We start from the raw sequence: 20,493 nt of genomic DNA on the forward strand, positions 1-20,493 counted from the left end.
TTATAATCACCAATATTTTTGAAACAGAAAACAAAAGATATACAGTAAGTCTGTACATTTTTATTCATAAAGGCTGATAAAGCCATTAATCAGAAGACAGTTGAAACATTGTGTTTGATAACAGGGTTTGAAACACAATGTTTGAAAGGCAGATAATGGAGTATTTCAGCAAGCTACGTACCCTAATACTAAAGGCGACACAAAATGCCCACTCCCAAAATGAAGAAATATACTAGGACAAATCATCAGAATATGCAAAACGTGAAATGCAGAAAGTGAAATATAATAGTGGAAGACAAATAATCTTGAAAATGTCAGTTATCTGTGTTTACGTTTCTAAAAACATTTACGTGCTTTTTTGACAAAGGTGAATGAGAAACCAGTGGCATTGGTGAGACAAACATCCTGAAGTATATGGATCATCACTAGACAAAATAAGTGTAAAGACAAGATAATATCCACAGGTTTACATACACAGTACAGTGACAGTTAGAGTTAAGGCCCTCATCCAGTGGTTGATCAATTAAAATACATCACCACATAAACACAAATAACGATACTACACATAAACAAACATACATACATACAGTACATGTTTTGCCCTCAAACACATTACTCATTTTGAAGATGTTAAAGCAGGCATAACTATTGTTACAGACTTCAATGCATCTTTGCCATTTGGGACTGAAAGTAAACCCTACTGTGAAGATAAACATTAAGCATTTAATAAGTCAGCAGTATAGGCCTGTCTGTCTACATTGTCCCAACCACCTGCAGCAAAATTAGAGACTGAAACTGCTACAGATATATTAAAATTGCACATTATTGTACATAATTCCATAACCCCATGCTATGTGCTACTTTCCATTCCATTTGAACTCCAAATCAGCCAAAGCCATCCTTTGTTCCTGCAATTAAAAATGTATTTGGCTCCAGAACACAAAGAGTGTTGTCTGTCAAGTGCAGTGAGCTGGAATGTACATAATGGTCTGAAAAGTGGGAAGTGGTGAATGGGAGTATTTTAGGACATGTTTAGACAATTCTTTAGAGATTCCTGAAAAAGGAAAAATGGTCAAGAGAGTTCAATGGGGAAAAGACACACCAAATAACAGGATTTAGAACAAAAGATTAAAAAATGTCAGAAATGTATTACCCTTTTTTCCACATGTATAGAGTACATAAAAAATTTGCATGTGCATTTATATTTCAAGTACATTGACTTTTAATGTGCAAGGGTGCAATATTTTAAATCAGGATTAAAAATTCTTCATTGTTTGTTTTCATATTCTTGTGGAGTGCAATTAAATGAGCCATTAATACAATTGGTACATCACAACCCTGCAGATCTCATTTTTAACAATTACCGTCTTAAGTCTTCATCCTGAATCCCCATATACTGAATTTACTGCAGTATGAGATGCCAATCCACTCTGATTTCGATTCCTCAGGTGTTATAACAGGAGGATGTAATTTATTACTGCAGAAATAGGTAGAGTACAGTATATGCCCTCTGTGGTAAGTGAGATGCTACTCTTTGGGGAGTGTATATCCGTGGACAAGGTGCAGTGCTTTAGTGCCAACTGTGTGATGGCTGGCTTCAGATATTGGCCTTTGGGGAGCCTGTGGCTGTTCAAGCCTTCCCTCTCCCAGTAGGGGCTCTTGTATTGGGAAACAACATGATACCGCATTGACAGAGCAAGAGAACCCAGAGAAAAAAGATCCTAGTAAATAAGGAATTTCTAAACTACACATGGATTTGCAGTGATTGCAGATTGTAGATTGCAATGCAAAGTATTTATTTTTTTAATCTAATATTTATATAAATGTCTAGTGAAGCAATCTCTAAAAGTAAAGGAGAAGATAATATAACATATGCAACAGTACATTATTATTTTTTCAGATATAAAAACAATGGAATTAAATATATATAGACAATTTACTGTAAATGTACAGTTGAGCCATTGGCAGATTGGTATTGGTCATCTATCTGTACTTACCTTTGCCACACATTAAATATTGAGGCACCCTAAAAATACTAAACAAAAGAAAAATAAAACAGAAAACCCCTGCTTGGGAATTTGGAAAATAATTTTAGAGAAAAGCTACAGGCTTTAAAAATTGAAACCAGAGAAGATTGGTCTTCTTTGATGATACTGTTAGTTGTTATTTGAAGCATGCATGACTTACAGGACATGTTAATACAATATATTATTTAATAGAGGTGCAATATTTGAGCCTTTAGATCTTACAAAGAATAACCTTTGGGTGACCTACAAGGAAATCTAGGGTTCCACTGTCAGTGGAGTTAGTGGATCAGTATATCACACTCATCCGTTTTGGATCAGAATTTCCAAACTAATGCCTCATTTTGGTGCCCAGGTACTGTATAATGTGCCAAAGGCGGTGCTGATGAAGCATTAAAGATCCTGACCACTAGGTCATTAAAGACCCTCAGACACCGCTCATAAGAATAGTGGTGTTAACCTTGGTGTTCTACTTAAAATCCTAAACCACACTCAAAACTTGAATCAGGCCCAAAATACAGTTTCTCATTAATTCAATTGGACAAACCATTTCTCACTTTGCTACCTGGTCTGTTGTGTAATGGCTGTTGTTGTAAATGGCTGCTGTATTTCACCCAGACAGGTACTGAACTTCAGTGGTGAAATAACTGGGCCTGTAAGAGGAGAACATTTCTATTTAGCTCATTTGGTTTTAAATAGCTATTTGATCTGATGATTTCATCCAGTTGTTTCTTGAAATAAGCCAGCCCCACAACCCTTTGAGTAAAGAAATGCCTCCTGTTCTCAGTCTTTAAATGCACTCGTGCATTGTTTCCAATTCCGCTGATTTGGTTTAACTGTTAATCCTCAAGAAGTCCACAGGGTTGACTTTGTTAATGCCCCTGTCTCTCTCACACCTGAAGAAGGCTCCACGGCCGAAACGTTGTGTTCTCTTTCTTCTTTTTTTCAGCATGGAATAAACCTATTACTTGTTCCTTTGCAGCCTACGCATGCTGACGCAGCTACCCACCTGAACTACTTTGTTAATGCCCCTCCTGGTTTACAAATATTTGAAACAGACCCTCTTATAGCCTTCTCTCTTCAAGACAAAATATATTTCAGGGTTGATGTTTCTGTGTTCAACATTTTATATGTTGATTTATCTTCTACATAAAGTGGCTTAATTTAAATTACAGTTGTGTAATACTGTATTATATAACATTTTTTAGAGATTTCTTTAAAATAAATTTGAAGGATATAGAGGTTGTGTCATCTAGATGGTCATAACACAGTACATATGGATGGCCTTTTGTTCTGTTATTTGTCGTTCAATGTGTTTCACTGAGCTTCGAATTCTGCTTCTCTTAATTACAGAGGTGATAAGAACTTCTGTATGCTAACTCACTGCCGAGCACTAAACCCACCTGAGCCCAGTAGTTTCACACACAATGCTGACACATTAGCTAGCTGTCATTTTACTGGAACTTACTTCAGACAGAAATAAGCAGCCTTCACAGATAGTATGGTTTAAACACAGCGTGAGCAGTGTGCAGAAGCAAAATTCAAATAATAAGAAATGAAATAGGGTAATGCAGATAAGAACACATGAAGAAGACAGAGCAGAAATGAACAAATTGGAAAATAAATTAAATTAATAAAATCAGTATACTGGAAATGCAGAAATATATGAAGATGATAATACTACATAACTGTATATGAACATGGACATATATTCTCTTTTTAGGCTTGGAAGTATGAGTTTGGAACTCACAATCGCTTTATTAGCTTGTACAGCGCAGAGAAGATGAAGGCCTGTAGATACACTCCTCAGACACACCCACCTGTCTGAGCCATTCATCTTATTGACATGCAGTGAGACCCTTAGCAAAAACCTATGTGTTACTGGAGAGTGAGCTCCAATTACAGGAGCTGCACATCCTTCACTGATATCACTGTAAGCTCACAGGCCCTGGCAGGACCGGGAAGTCACTGTTGTTATGAAAGCCATCCTGTACAACAAAAAATTAACCCAAACGCAGCAGCAATCCATCTCTTTGAGAATCCTAAAAGGGTCGGACTCTTGTTAGAATCCTTGTTTAGCCTCCTGTTTGGTAATACTACTATACTTGTACTTATACTTTTCTGCTACAATTACCATTACTGTACAGTTTCATCAGAAAAAATGCTGACAGACTATGATAAGTTAACTGGTTAACAATCCCATCAGATATAATGTGACTGAACTAGTAAATGATCAAAATATAAATGATTGTTTTATTAATGGTATAATGTTAGAATGTGAGAATAAACAGTATTTACAGTATTGTGAATAGCACTAATAATTCCATAGTTTCTATCCTGGCATTTTCTCATATATTCTCTTGGGCTAAGCCTCCAGGGTCTCAGAAAGAGTGACTGTGTCATGCCTTCAGACAAAATAACAGATTCAGAAAGACACATAGCAAAATCTCACCTATAGATGGAGAATGCAGCACTGGAAAACAAAGGGAACATCTATGTCATTAAAAAGAGAACGCAAAACTGTTTTAGAGAGAAAAATATTTAAAAAGCCTGTGTTTGTTCATTCAAACATAATGCATAAACAGGGGGAGAGTAGAAAATCAATTGTAGAATTTAGCCTTAAAACCAGGAATCTTATTATAGGCTATCACAGTGATATACAGAGAGTTTGTGTACGGTATGTGGCTGCTTCACTATAACTAAAGGTGAAATTAAGAAAATACATATCATGGATCATGGATGATGATCACTAAAAGGAAAAGAAAATGTCATAAACCCAAACTTGATCAATCTTTTTGGCATATTATCAGAAGGAGGGCTAATTTTCTATTTTTAATTCCCAATGCGATAATGATCTTTGAATCTTAAAGTATTACAGTATACAAGCTGCCAAGGGGGCACGGAAGCAGAAAAAGGTAATTTACTAAACAGAAAAACAACATCAGCTGTGACTGAACAGAGGTTATCTTAAAGCAGAAAAGCAAAAACAGTAACAATCAATACAAAGAGAATTTGCAAATATCCACAACTTCTTCTCAATGGTTGAATTTAGTAAAAGAAAAAAAAGACTTTTTAGATATTTGCTGTCAGTCTGTCTAAATGATACAATAGCTTTCATCCAAAGTGGTTTGGCATTGTTGTATGTGTCAAAGCTACACAATGCAATTGCTTTTTCTGCATACCCCTGAAAGTCAATGCTAAGGAAATTGGGGGATCCTTAGCCTCCATTATCTGTGAAACCACTAAAAAACAGGTTTTGTGACCCTCTTTAACACAGTACCAGTGAAATACTCTTACACCACCTCATTAATTATCTATAGACCACACTTTCATCATTATTGTGAAATTACTCAATAGATGTAATAATCATAAGAAAAGCAAGACTATCATTTAACGGCTCCTTTATTTTTAGGTTCTGTTGTTTCACATCCATGCAGCACTTTAAACACAATAAGTCTATGGTATATATATATGCAGTACATATTCATATAAATACAGAAATTTACTCAGTAAAGCATCGTACAGTAGCTGCAGATTAAGTCATTATTTGTTAGTAATTATCTGTTTTATGTTAGTTTTTCAAGATAGTCAGCCCCTCAAATTATACCACATCCACCACTATTTCCCCCTCATTATTTTGCAAAAATAAAAAAATACATTTAGGGTTACTGATTTTACCATAACATTCAGAATCAAGGCTCTGTCAATGACCATCTCAATAAGTACCTTATCCTCACCCATTTAAGCCAGAAAAATGACAGGCCTGCACTTCTTCAGTAGTCCTGCCTACCTTTACAAAAACACAAAAATGCAGAAAAGCAGCAATTGTTAAAATGAAAGCCCTGCCCTTTGACGTAATCACATAATTTCAGAAATGCTTGTAATTCACAACATTTCATTGGTGCTTAAGAATTTCTCCATTGCCTGTGGTACTGTATACTTCTTTAAATATGTTATGCTACCCTGCTTTTGTTGTGCATTTTTATAAAAATAAATTAAATTAAACATGATCAATTTAATTTTAATATTAAACAGGATGGCAAATACAATAGAGCTGGATCTGCAACTTTCGAACCTGTGATGTAAGGAGTCGAAAAATCCAGGCAGCATTCAGCCCTCCCTGCCAACTACATTTAAAAAAAAATGTTTTTCCATCAAATCCATAGGATTACAAAACCTTGTTCTGTCATGCTAGAATATCATTTTAGTTTTTTTAAATAGTTTTTTGAGTTAGATTAACACCTTGTCCATGCCACAATCTCCAGTGACAGATGACTTCCTGTATAAAGCCTGCATGTAAGAATTTATAAGTCATTTGACGTTTAATATGTGTGCTGCTGTTTGCTATTTTACTATTTCAGATAGTTATTCTTTATCAGCTTACCTACATTTTAGAATATTAATACAGAATACAGCAAAGCAACAGCAAAGAAAATAGATGCAGCTTCAAGTTTTAATTAGTACAGTACATACAGTATGTGTGCTTCCCCTGGTATGGAACAACACTTGATTCTTCAGGAGTCTGATTGGGGTAGGGTTTATCATTTCAGGCAGCCAGTCTTCAGAGGCAATTACCTTTTCTTCGGGAAAGAAAAGGCAAAACCCTGGTTAAGCCATTCTATACTGCCCTTGACATATACAGTAGCAAGTGCTATTGTCAATTGTATGGCTATACATGTTTTTCTGGAGGAGAACCTTCTGGGTAGCAGTATTCAGGGAATAATAGATATTAATCTATTTAAGTGAAATCATATGACATTGACTATTGTTCTATATAAACTGTCTTTCACTACATCAATTCATTTTATTACTTACAGATTTAACATACTGATATAGGGTTTTTAAGTGACATCTACAGAAATGTATGTCGGTATTTAATAATAAACAAGAGAAGAGCAATAATGTTGACTTCTGTGTTAAAGTATGGCAAATATATGTGTCTCTTAGACCTATAAAACAGGATGTGATAGTTTTACTGTCCAATCTTCGTTTGCTCACTTCTGCAGTGCGATAGATCTATATATATAAAACGTGTAATTGCTTTCAAAAGATCACACTTATTACTTCGCACTGTCAGACAGTGCCTTTGCAATCACTCTTTTTTTGTTTTGTAGAAGCTGTGCCTTGCTTCCTCATTTTCTGCAGTTCATCAATACAAAACTGATTTGAGGCTGAGCTGTATAATAATAAGCCTTTCAGCAGCCGGGCCCGACACTTGGCTTGTAATTAAGGCCTTGACGGTTGCATTGACGGCAGATGAAAGAAAATGGCCTTGTTCTCAATTCCAGCGGCTGATTGCCGGTTCACGTTCTCACCTGAATTTTCGACCCATTCTGCATTGTGCACATGATTGCCGGAGTGTGAGTAATTGCAGTACTGGCAGATGACATTTTCATGAAGCATCCCCTCGGCTGCTCCCGTGGGAATTTGTAGACTCTATGGCTGGGAAGCTCATCAAATGAGGATTTAGGAAATGCCTGTATATAAAATGGAAGATCACCATCGGATAGCCTTAGCTTCTGTATTGACATTTATTTATTTGAAAGTGATCTTCACCACGATATTGGTTTTCAATCATTACACATGAAAGATAAAAACATGCCTTGAACTACATAAAAATACTGTTTTGGACCTTTGAGCCTTGAGCCAAATTTGAATAACACCCATTAGATTTAATTTTGAATTATGTTTTTATAATACATAAATGTTGTACATGTATGTCTGTCATAGAAGAAAAGGCAATAAAAAAGACCTGTACATAAAGAAACAACTTAGGAGAGTCTATCAATAACTGAAATGCATGTTTTAATTGGTCTTTCTGTCCAATTTTATTTAGTAGGCTCTGTAAACATTTGATCTCCATCATAGCTGATGTACTATATCACAAGTTCCTATAGAGAGCATTGCTGAATCTTTTCAGAAGGCTGAAGACAAAAATAAGAACATAGAACAATGCGATATGAATCTAAGTTTTCAGTTATACAGAAGATAAATATTGTGAATGGTGCTTACAGAAAATAATTTTACATATCAGTCATTACAATATTCTGAGAGTCTCCATAGTGACAAAATAATAGCTAACTAATACAAGCCATAAAACCTAGGAGTTCTAAGCTCTGTAGATATTGCTTATTGTGCAGAGGGTAAGACCTGTTATGACTGGCACTCTGACATCCCCCTGTACTAATCTAATCTATTTCAGACTCATCTGCCTGCCTCATGGCTTCACGTCTGTAGCCACATTGAAATAGTAATGTGAAAACCAGGTCTGCTAAAGCTGGATCAATTTCCAATTCATGTCTTTTGCACTCACAAAGGAGGCTGCTTGGGAGACACGCAGGTTCACTGACAGCCGGCGGTGACATCGGCGCACCGCGGCGAAGCAGAGCATCCTGCTTCTGTGACAGAAGTGATATTACATAAATGAGTAATGACATCACTGACTTTGCATCATGACAGATCAATGATCACCAGAGCACTTGAGGCCATCTTTGTGATCCTGGGGGGGCTGACTTTGAAATTGTTTAGTGAGGATGAAGAAATTTTGAAAATTAAAAAAAAATGTCTATGTACAGTATATAACCTGAATCTCATTTTACCCTTTGCTGTAGTAGACATGCATTCAAAAGAATGTAGGTCAAGCAGTACTAGTTGCTTCGCTTACGTACAGTATATGATGAATTTAAATAAAAACCTAACTTCTAAGTGACAGTACAAGGTGTGGCCTTTCTTTGTAATATCAGGAATCAATATTCAAAGCACTAAGGTGTTTAAATCCTCGTTGCTTAATGAAGGGATTTAAGTGCATAACTAATTTTAATATAGGCCCCTCATAGTCCGCAAATGACTGTGACTACTACCTCCTCAGTTCCCTGACTATTGTTAGATAAATGTAGAATTTATAAAGAGTTCTGTATCCTCCATAGCATATTGTAAAGTAGTAAAAGAAAGCTTCATTAAAAGACTCCTGGACTTTCTTTCTAATTCACAGGAAATTGCAGCACAAATTTCTTTAATACTGCACAACAGGCATTTCAGACTCTGTTGTTTTCCCTCAAAAGTGTGGTATATTTCCCTATAGAATTTCGTTAGCTGGAGGGAACAACTGAATTTTCAAAGGTTAGCCTTGTTTTCAAAACTAAAAGTAAAATGCAATTGGTACTGGTAGAGGGTGTTTTTAATTTCCCTGACCAGTACACGTGAGTATTTAATACTTTCAGGGTTATAACAAAATTCCTCATTTATCCTCAAAAATTGAATGAAAATATCATATTTCAGAATATCCTCTTCTACATTCAATCATATTGCTCAAGCAAACTGTTCCACTACGCATCCTACATTACCATCTTTTGTGCAGGAAATCTATTGGTGTTTCACAATTACCATACCCTATTAACATTTCATTAGGAATAACAGCACCCAAGAATTATGTGTACTGAAAGGATTATGAAGTCAAATTTTGTCTTTGGTCAAAATTTGGCTTAACCTGCTTGGCTGAGAGCTAACCTCCTGGCCAGAGAGCAAGGAAGCTGGGACCCCCACCCAGAGTGAGGAGTGACCAAAGGGCAGCTGCAGAGGTAGAGCTGGGGTGGAGGAGTGATTGCAAATTACTGACAGCCAAGTCTGAAAGTGGCTGTTGTCATCCCTTCCAAATTTTCGTTATAAACTCCATTTCTTACCACATTAACAACAGAAGTCCTTCTCTGACAATGATTTATCACAATGAACACTTTCGTATTTCATCTATATGACAACATCTAGGATAACAGCTGTTGTTTCAGGTTCTGATATGGCAACATAACTCAGAATTTTGCATTGCTTTTCCAGATTACAAAAAAAAATCTCTGTGTACCCATATACTGTTAAGCAAAGTTTTGAATGTATGTCATGATTAGAAAAAAAATGAAAATCATCCTGCACTACAGTATGTGTCTCTAAGAAATTAAGTGTATGTGTGTTATAATTCTGTGCATTGAGATGGGTAGCTGATGTATGCATACTGTAGGTAATATGATCAGTTTCAATACTGTTATGCTCTTACTGCAGAACCGATGTTCCGATGAACCGATGAGTCACATTCCTAGGTAACACACTTGAAAAAGATACTTTACCCAAATACATTCAACAAAATACCCAGCTATATTAAGTAAATGGGTGCAAATGTAAATTGCTTTGTATAAAAATGACACTATGGCTTGCTGTGCCAAAACATGATGTGAAAACCATTTTTTTAAGTTCTACAGTAGATGTTGTTTTTAAATTATGCCAAGGTATCAGTTTTGAGAACATAGCTGAGTACTGAGTACCTAAAACCCTTTGTATAAATGTCATCTATTCATAATTTAAATGAACTTTCCACCAGTGTCCCTTGAATTGTGTTTGTCAATTCAGTTGACTTTGTAAATTTCTGAGGATTTTTAATACTTGAATTAACTCCACTCATAGTCTTCTTAGCCTAAGAAATGTCTTTGTTTTGAGAATATAAAGTGCAATTTCTCAGACCTAACAAATAAAAATGAAAATAATGTAAGCTGATGCTCACATCAATTCATTGATTCAAATAATGTGAAACAATAGAATTTGGATTTTGACATCAATTCATTGATTTTTTTGCATGGATAAAGGCCATTTAGGAAGTGTTTTTGGATACATAAAACTGTACATACTGTATGTAGCAAAATGTGGTACAATATTTTCACTCTTATTTCAAAAGATTAAATATTGTACCTTAAAATACATTTTTATGTAAGTTAATGGTTGTTTATAAAGTGGTACATATATTTCAAACTTTAGCAGTCTAGTTTTAATCCAACTTAGAAATTATTTACATAGTATTTTAAAATCACAATTCACTCAAGACAGAAATATTGTGAAACTCATGTCAGTGTTTTTTATCATTTAATGCTTGGTTTTTTTTTCTGTATTCAACATTCCCCACTGAATTTCTTTCTGGAATACTAGGATCTGTAAATGACACACTGTTACCTTAGATAATAGCATTCCTAAAATGAAGACAGAATGTCAGCTGCAGCACTCTTGTATGATCTCTAAGTAAGGATGTATTGTCAGTAAACTGGAATTCTCTGGGATATAGTATTCTGTAGTACGACTTTTACAAATTAGGATTTAATCAGTGCTTCACCAACCAGCATTCAACCTGAACTGGTACTTCAAAAAAGTGATATTTTTTGAAGAAACTATGAAAAGGAAAGGGAACAACTGAATGGCAACAGTAGAATATTAGGTTCTGAAAGAGTTTGTTTTGATACCTATAGGCTTTGTCTTTCATACAAACACTTGAATAAAAAATAAATAAATTATCAAGAAAAATTCCCCCACGTACAAGACAAAAATGTGAATAGAAATTCAGGAAATGTAGAAGCGACATTTATCTTTTACAACTGTTTTGTGCATTGTTTCCAGCAATTTCTGAAATGTATTCACAGCTGTGTTTTATTTAGAATTCTGAGAGTGCAGTTGGGTGGCTATTAGAGGATTTATGGTAGTGCAGTGTTCCTGTGGCTGCTGAGTTTAGCTGATTATAAGCAACATGGCAAGCCCCTTAGGGTCCCTTCATTTTCCCGACACACTTCACTGCTGCCCCATTAACACTTCGTCTGTTATCTCCGTACACTCGTTTTAATTAGTATCATTGAATGTGAAGCTCAACACAGAAAAAATGCAATGGTTCAAAAAGCCCAAATGCATCTCTTTAAGCTCCCATTCCCTTTTAACTGCAAAATGCTTCTTATTTTCATTTAAGGAAACCATTTCCCAGCCACCCTGCTGCCAGAGATAAGCCATGGTCTTATTTCTGTCTTGCTGCACTTCTGCATCAGTGTGGAGTCTTTAACCAGTTCAAACCTGAACCTCCTCCATTTTCTTTCCTTTTTTCTTTCTCTTTTCTCGCTATTGCAAGGAGAGCACAAGAAATCAGTTCAGAAACCGATGAGAAGATTGTAACATGTATTGTATTCTCTTGTTCTTTTCATCAGAAATGTGTTAGGAAATTGCCTAAACAATAAAGAAAAAATGGACTCTGTATGTCAGTGCTCAGTCTTAATGCCCAAGACAGACGTGATGATGCCTTTTAGATGTAAGAGGGAGGGAATTTGACTTTTTGAATAGAATATTTTTATCTCAGGTTAAATTCAAATGCTGGATGAACCAACTGATAACTCTTTTGAAGTAACTATCCTAGTTCATTCCTATAGACTAAATCTACTGCTCATGAAAAAATAGAAACAAAGCACTACCTGCAGCAACCCATCAGTGAAATAATTCTAATGTGTTGTCAGTTAGTTTTCCTCAGATTGTGCTCCCACACTTTAAGTGTATCATTGCTTTAAGAAATGTCTTAAATTTAAGAATTTAAGAAAAATGTCTTAAAGCTGGTATAGTAATGGTGAAAAAGTTTAAAAAGTGTGAAATACGTAATGCTGATCATAAAATACATGCAATATTGAATTTTCATTCTCCTTCTTGTGTTACGTATAATTGTCAGTTTTGAAATTCACTTGGCAGGATGATAATTAGCTAGATATATCATGTTGTGTATGGATATCAAGGTGCGTATGGATATGTTTAATGGACCATACTTCGCTCCATAACTTTATATTTCCGCTGTTCTTTTGTTGCATTACAAGAAAGAAAATGTCAGTCTCGGAAGAAGTTCCATTATAATATAAACATATTATTTTGATAATGTTGATTGAGCACATTCTGTATTAATCATACTCTCATGCATTCATATTCTTTACAATATTTATGTTATTTTTTGTTTTTAGAAAATGAATTTGGAAGAGAAGTGGTGAACCATTCACTTTGGAGTACCAACTGCCATAGCAGGCTGAACAGAATAAAGTCTGGACCAAAGAGCAATTACACCCCCAAACGATTTCAGGTACAACTTACCTAAATATAGCTCTCTCCTGAGACTGTTGACAGCAGCTCATTTTCTCTAGTGCCTTTCCCATTTTCCTTCCCTGGCAACCACTCTGATCTTATCTGCCTGCCCCTTCACAAGTATTCAAATGCACTAAAGAAGACTTCTAGCTGCATTTACTGTCACCAGATGATTCATGGCATAAATATCTATTTGCAGTTAAATTGGATAATGCATATGCAGTTTTAGTAGCTCCTATCTCACATAGGAATACCAATGCATGTTCATAACCAGGAAACCTATAAGCTTTACGATATTCTTCTGAAACTTCAAGGTGACACAAAGAGGAACAGACAACAATACATGCCATTCTGCCATTCTGTGTCCTTTTTTCAGTTCTCGGGCAGTAGCTTTTCTCAGTAGTTTTGTAAAAAAGCATACATGAAGAATCTGTTTTCCTTTGTTCACATACCATTTTATATTTAGAAGTCCATGGTTACTTTTTCATATAAAATATGCTTCTCAATTATTTGTATTTGCCTTTTTAGGCAGTCTTCTTCTTCCCCAGTGTCTAGTGAAGTTAAAGAAACCGATCAAACCGGTTCTTCCACAGGAAACTTAATATACTGAGCTCAACAAGCCAGATTTGACCAAATGTTCACATTTTACATGCTAATTTATGTAAATATGTTCCTAAATATATATATTGATCTATCAAGCCTTTTGATAATAATAATATATTCTTACACATAATTATACATGTAAAAATAAAGTTTTGTCTTCGGACGTTTGTGCCCCAATTGTTGTTGTTTGTAGTCTTTTCTTAGGTGCACTGTGATACAGTATTGTTATAATCCATATAATAGTTCTATGCTATGCATTTTCCTAAAAAGCCACATTCATTGCATTGCATTTTTATAGGGATATCTAAAGTATCAAGAGCCCAGTATTTGGAACAAGTAGTAATTATTACCAATTAAGCCCAATAATTTTGCGGATTAATTTACAAAAAGCTTGAATACAGCAATAAGTGAAAGACACTAATGCTCTCCATTACTGCCCACCCATTTTATGCGTTTTATTTTTCTGCAATAAAAACATTTGAATAAACATACACACATAGAAAATGTTATACAGTACTCAATAAGCCAGCTATCCTGATATGAATACATTTTCTGAATGAAGATCAAACTTTTATTTGCACTTATGGCTTTGGTTTTTGCAAAACCTTTGACCTCCCAAAAAGCAGTTTCTTTACAGTACATCTACTGGAGCTGTAGATGGACCATGTTTCATTCTGATGTAATATAAATTCCCACTTACAAATCATAATTAATGTTTACATTTATTGATGTTATTATGTATGTATCTTTATCATGCTTTTAGTCACAATAAAATTAAGTCATTCTCCAGAGAAAATGTAGAATTATGCTTCATCTAACTTAGATCTTTGTACGAAAAGTACTCACAGATATAAAACCATAAAATCATGGCGGACAGCACCCTTCATCATCAGCATTGATGATGTGATTTTCTTGAAATTCTCATACAATCCTTCCTAGGATTTTCCCGAAATAAGCAGGGACAGGGCAACTTAAATAAATGTACAATTTTATCTGCAACAGACTTCTTTGTTGACTCGTGTATCTCAGAAGCATCTTCTGAAATGGAAACAATTCCTTTTTAAGAGCTCCTGAAGACTGAACAAAACAAATGCAAGCTAGTAAGAACAAATAATTGCAGGCAGTTGTTTGGTACAATAGCCTTCTACATACAGTAAAAACAACAAGTTTCAGATTCTATATACAATTTCTTCATCGAGGATACGGCAGAAAGAAAAATGATAATTCTGTTTATTTACCAAAATGAATCGATTACTAATCGTTTTGTACTGCTCTGCATTCTTCTGAACTTAGAGGAGTAAGAAACCTTAAGAAAATTAATGATTTTATTAACACTGTTGCATCAACATTTTTAAAGCCATAGTTGGCTTCTGTTTATTCACACATTTTAAGGCCATTTAATAACATTTTTCATTAATACCAGACTAAAAACAATAGAAAAAGAAAGTAATCCTAAAACACAAGACGTGCAAAACAAAAAAAAGTATGAAAATACTATCTCTGTCTCGCTGTAGGATGGACCAGCATTTTGGGATTATGAACATTAAAGTTGATTTGTGCTATTACATGTGCCATGAAATATTGTATGTACTTGTGTACCTGCATATTAAATAACAAAACACTGTTTATAGCCTTTTCTCAAGAGCCTTTTCCAGTTAGCAAGGATATTTCTGCATTATGAATGGTACATAAATTGTGTACCAACTCCTTTACCAGCCAGAACATTTCATGTGTCCAACTCTGTATTAAGTGAACTCCACACTGTGTCAATTCATGGATTTATTTTAAAATCTGCCAGATCTAACCTATCATGGAGCTTGATTTTAACAGTCCTCTAGTGCATGAATTTAGCATGGCCAGAATCCTAAATTATTAATAAAATGTTGTACAGGGTGATTACACTTGGAATAGCGCAGTCTCCGAGGCTCTTTAAAATAGGCATGGCCAGGAAACATAAAAGTTAATATATACATAAAGGTTAATATATTTTCACACAATGCAGGAAACAGGGAAAAAGTGGAACACAAAATGAGCTTCTTTCCCTACTGAACTCCAAATTCCTCCCTGTATTGCTAGAGAGCGACCCGAGAACTGACAAGAAACCAAAAAACACCCGAACACCTGTCCGAGTTGCGTCCGCTTCCTGCCTTGATACTTTGCTTAGGCTTTGGTTTTAGATGAAAAAGAAGAAGAATTCATGACACTTATATAGCGCTTTTCTGGACACTCCACTCAAAGCACTCAATGTGCAGCACTTGGATGATGCGACGGCAGCCATATTGCACCAGTATGCTCGCCACACACCAGCTACCAGTGAGGAGGAGAACAGAGTGATGAAGCCAGTTCATAGACGGGGATTATTAGAAGGCCATGATTGGTAAAGGCCAGGTTTTATATCTAATCTGAAGGATAGCATCTTTTTTTACCATACAGTGTCCACATCACTTTACTGGGGCATTTGGACCCACATAGACTGCAGGGTGAGCACTCTCTACTGGTTCCACTAACACCTCTTCCAGCACCAACCTTAGTTTTTCTCAGGAGAGCTCCCATCCAGGTACTGGCCAGGCTAAGACCTGCTTAGCTGCTTCTGCTTCTTCTGCTTCTTTCTGTTCTTCCTGATTATAGACAGTCACCTGATCAAAGTCCTCCATTTTGATTTTTTTTCCTACAGCAAGGCCACAATACGTAGATATGGAAAATATTACGGATGGATGAAGCCTGTAAAGTAGCTCATCTGGAGTGCGGGTTGTGCCGTACTGTCTATGCATTGTGGATTGTAGTCTGACAACGAGTGTCATTAGCAAGCTGTGACAAGAGTTCGCCAAGTGGCAGAACATGAGTAGTCGAGCTCTGCTGGAGTATCATTGCCTTGCACATTCAGTTTATTGTGCAGCCACAATAATTCTTGTGTCTTCCTGGGTGCCCCAGGTTTGAATTGGCTTTGGAAAGCTGTCCATCACCCATTTGTGAGACTGGCAGTTTGTATAAAAAGGGTTCAACAGCACACATCCTAAGGAAGGCATTGTGTTGCTTTTAACCTTCCAGTGCTTGTACTGAGGCCAAATTGACTAACTGTTAGACATCTGGTGACTCCAAGTTTTTCCTGGAAAAGGTCTTTTAAGTGGTAACATAATGCACCATATTTGTGAAGTATAGGTTAAAAATGATAAATACTATAATTATTTTAAAAAATAAATTGTTAATGCTACAATTTACAAGGTTGGTCCAGTTTGGGCATAACTGAAATCCTTCAAATGACTTACAGTATAACTTATAAGATTTAACGTATACCTCGTATTAAGGATTAAGAAGGATATGAAAAAGACTTTACATAATAGAAGAGCAGTTGTACTGAGGGACAAACTTTGTAACTCATGATGTACATTTGAACATATAAACTAGTAATCATTTGTAATTAAAATGCTTTACAGAACATTTTAAATGGTGCTTACATTAATAGGTATTTATTTTTGTTGTCACTGCTAAAGGTTTTACTGTAAAACACTAATTTCAATATGTAATTCATATGGATAAAGTCTAATCATTCAAAGATACTTTCTCACTGTGTGGTTGTAACAGGTGCAATTTTTTGTTTGCCTGGTAATCATGACCAACATTTTGCTCCTAGGTAAGATTTTGATCAGTGGGTAAAACTCTAACATGAGGGTAATGTCTTGGCGCTCGATTGTCAAGCTCAAAGTCAAGGCAAAATTTTATTGGTGCTGTAATGCAATTTTAAACCATTGTGCAGCTTCATAACTAATGCTAGCAGCCATGGTCGGAGCAACCTTTGAGGAGTAAGCTCATTAACATTTCACTTAGGAGTGATTTTAATTATGGCACAAAGCTCATTAGTGTCTTGTGTTTGAATTTTAAAAGAATTGCATTTTAAAAGAATCTCAGGGAGGGTTTTTCCCAGTGCAATTCTCAGGGCAAGCGATTCTGCTGAACAGAAATAGGGGGTGCTGGGCAGAAACCGAAACATTCAAAATCAAATTCGTAAGAACTAAATTAGAAAAGAATATACATTGACAAAATGTTAACTAAGGTTTGTTTGCATTCACCTCTGCGAGTCAAAACTTGGAGGAAGCACAGGTGGCATCAATGACATTTGTGAATCTTCTGCACTGGAATGGTGCAGTTTTCTCCCATTATTCTTTGTGATCTTGCTCAGGCCTTGTCAAGTTGGGGTTTATTGATGGACAGCGATTTTCAAGACCTGTCACAGTCTCTCAATCAGATGCAAGCAGCCAAAGTACTTGTCTAGTTATGTAGAAGTTCAGTTAGGGTTTGCATTGATATACATTACAGTGCCCTTCAAAAATAGTCAGTGAAATCTAAACCGGAACTGTTATGAACTCCACTAATAATTAAATTTAATGAAAAGAAATATGACTGATAAGTGTGACACTCAAGTAGTTTATTTTTAATGAAGCCAATTGAGTTTTACCCTTTTGATTGATTTAAACAAATGTGATAGTGTTGACCCTCTTTATCCTGAAGGAGCAAAAGTATTGGGAAAATTTCCTGACAGGAATTGGTCATGTTTGTTTCTGGATAATTAGACACTCATAAAAGGGCAGCAAACATCCTGTTTGTCTGGAGTTCACTGTCTTAAGTCTGTAGTAGATTGACAGAATGAAATTCTGTCAATAAAGTGTAACAAAATAAACAAAACTCAATCTGAATCATAGCACAGAAAGCGAGCATACCAAAATGAAATTTAGTATATACTGAACAAGACAAAAACCACAGCTTAGACTGGGCTGGCCAAGAAAACAACCCAGAACAATCTAGAACAATAGTGGAATCACCAGCAATCTCAAGAGTGCATGGATGAAGGTGTCACAATTTGCAGTTCACAGTAGAGTGAATTCAGAAATACAAAGGCTATACCACAAAACATATCGAACACCTCTTCCGAGTACCAAGAACAGAAGCTCCCGAGTAAAATTTGCTTGGAAGTATAAAGATGAACCAGGACCATTTTTTAACTAAGTTTTATATGATAGCTGAGACCACAATAAACCTTTATCCAAGGGGTAGTCAGGTTAAAGTGCGGAGAACTAGAGATGCTCTAAAGATCACTACCTCACATACCTTGAGAATACCTCAAGAATTCTGCTGTTAATGTGATTGCCCAGAGATACGTAACCTCCTCTGGAATTGGCTCACTCAACTTTATTGATGGTGTTACTAGTGGTGGCAGCAGCACTGAAGTTTACAGAAACATTTTGTCTATGTATGTAAAAGAAAATGATTCGGTATGTAGCCAGGTTACAAGGTGGTGGCACAGAAGTCAGAGCAGTGTCCAATGCTGGCTCATAGCTACTTCCCCGCTACCATCTCAGGAGAATGTCTGGAAACCCTGCCATTGTTGTTCTATTTTCTTTTACATAAACCTGAGGTAAGAGTTCTTTACATGTCTGTAGTTTAATGTTTAGTGATGTCGCTGTTTCATTGTTTGAGGTTTGAGTGTTTTAAGGGTATAGGAAGTGTACAGAGGAGGCTGTGGGGCCTCAGGTACAAGTGCTGAACTCCATTAGTTAAATGTGTTAAGATGTTAGGTTAACAGTGTCTGTTATGAGTTGAGCATAATTTAATTGCAATGTTAGAATTTTTTTAATGTTGTGTTTTAATGTGTTACAGTGTATGCAAATGTTTTTAAATGGGAGAATGTAAGATGAAAGTGGCTGAGAAGATGAGAAACGATGAAGCTCCCAGCACTGGGAGGGACTGCAGGATGTCACCCAGGTCAGGCAGCATAGGGACACATGATATAGATGCTGTCAGGAAGTTACCGATTGGATTTATGGGAACTGGATTTCCTAAACTAGAGTAGTGTTTGTGAGCTGTCATAGCCAGTTTCTGCACCTGGTTCTCCACAAATGCTAGAGCTCAAATTGTCCAAGCAGAGAGCATAAACTGTAAATCTGCGATGGGGAAACATTAAGGAAGGGTTGTTAGTTATTGGACAGTGATTCAACATGTTGTTTGATAAAGACCCAAAACATAAAGGCCAGTGCAACCAAAGAGTTCATCAGGAGCAAAGTGGAAAATCTGGCTTATTCAATTTCTAGTTTTAAATGCAATGAGCTTGCATGTAACGTGACAAAATACTGAAGGCGAATATCCCAAAAAATAGACAAGAACAGAAAAGTCTTGGCAAAGCATCTCAGATTATTATATACTAAGTTTGCTAACCTCAATGATCATAGAATTCATGCATTTATTAGCTCAATGGGAAATTCAACTAAATTCTGACTTTAAATCTCTGATATATACTTGAAGTGAATGTGTCCCAGGACATACTGTATGGTCACAGAAAACCATTAGGTTCAACACAAAGTATGGTTTTATTGTAATACGATCAAATGCCAGCATTGATTTACCCAAACATAACATGTATATCATATTATCATATATCTCAATACTCTTTTGCACTGTAAATTCAGTTGATATAGAGATACTCCTTATGGTGGAGACATTTAAGTACATATACTATATTATTTGGACCAAACAACACCAACACCTGTGATGATTTCAGATATCATGTACAGTAACTATCATTGCATACAAATGCAATGTGTGCTTTGAACAAAAATTAAAAGAACAACAACAATAGACAATAATAAAAATGTAGCATTTACTAACTTTACAACAAAAAACTAGCAGGTGTTTCTTCCTGGTGATAGTGAATTAAATGTTGTTTTCTTCTAACATGCCTCAAGGTTCTGTGGACAAACCTGAAGATTACTGAAACATTAATTTACTTGATAGGTGCTCATTTGAGCGTCTTGGAAAGTCTCTCACAAAACAGATATGTTTAAAAAATGTTTTGTAATTCCTACTGAGAATTATATTGTGTCATTTCTACTATTTCACAAGGCCACAGGAACCAGTAACACTGGTTAAAATGAGTGGCAGATGAAAAATAGTGTGATGCTGTCTGCGTCTG

At 35.8% G+C, this 20,493-nt stretch overlaps 1 protein-coding gene across 14 annotated transcripts in view; it reads left to right on the forward strand.

The window, feature by feature from the left end:
* LOC102691457 (myelin transcription factor 1-like protein) overlaps positions 1-20,493 on the forward strand; it is a 163,318-nt gene that overhangs the window by 30,250 nt on the left and 112,575 nt on the right. For 4 of the 14 annotated variants that reach the window (XM_015358151.2, XM_015358159.2, XM_015358167.2 and 1 more), the window contains exon 2: positions 12,812-12,927. The exons of the other annotated variants lie outside the window; for them this stretch is intronic. The gene's annotated coding sequence lies outside the window, so the exon portion shown is untranslated. The remainder of the gene's footprint in view (positions 1-12,811; positions 12,928-20,493) is intronic. 14 annotated transcript variants of the gene reach the window in all.

Source organism: Lepisosteus oculatus, chromosome 2, assembly GCF_040954835.1.
Source record: "Lepisosteus oculatus isolate fLepOcu1 chromosome 2, fLepOcu1.hap2, whole genome shotgun sequence".
NCBI lineage: Eukaryota > Metazoa > Chordata > Actinopteri > Semionotiformes > Lepisosteidae > Lepisosteus > Lepisosteus oculatus.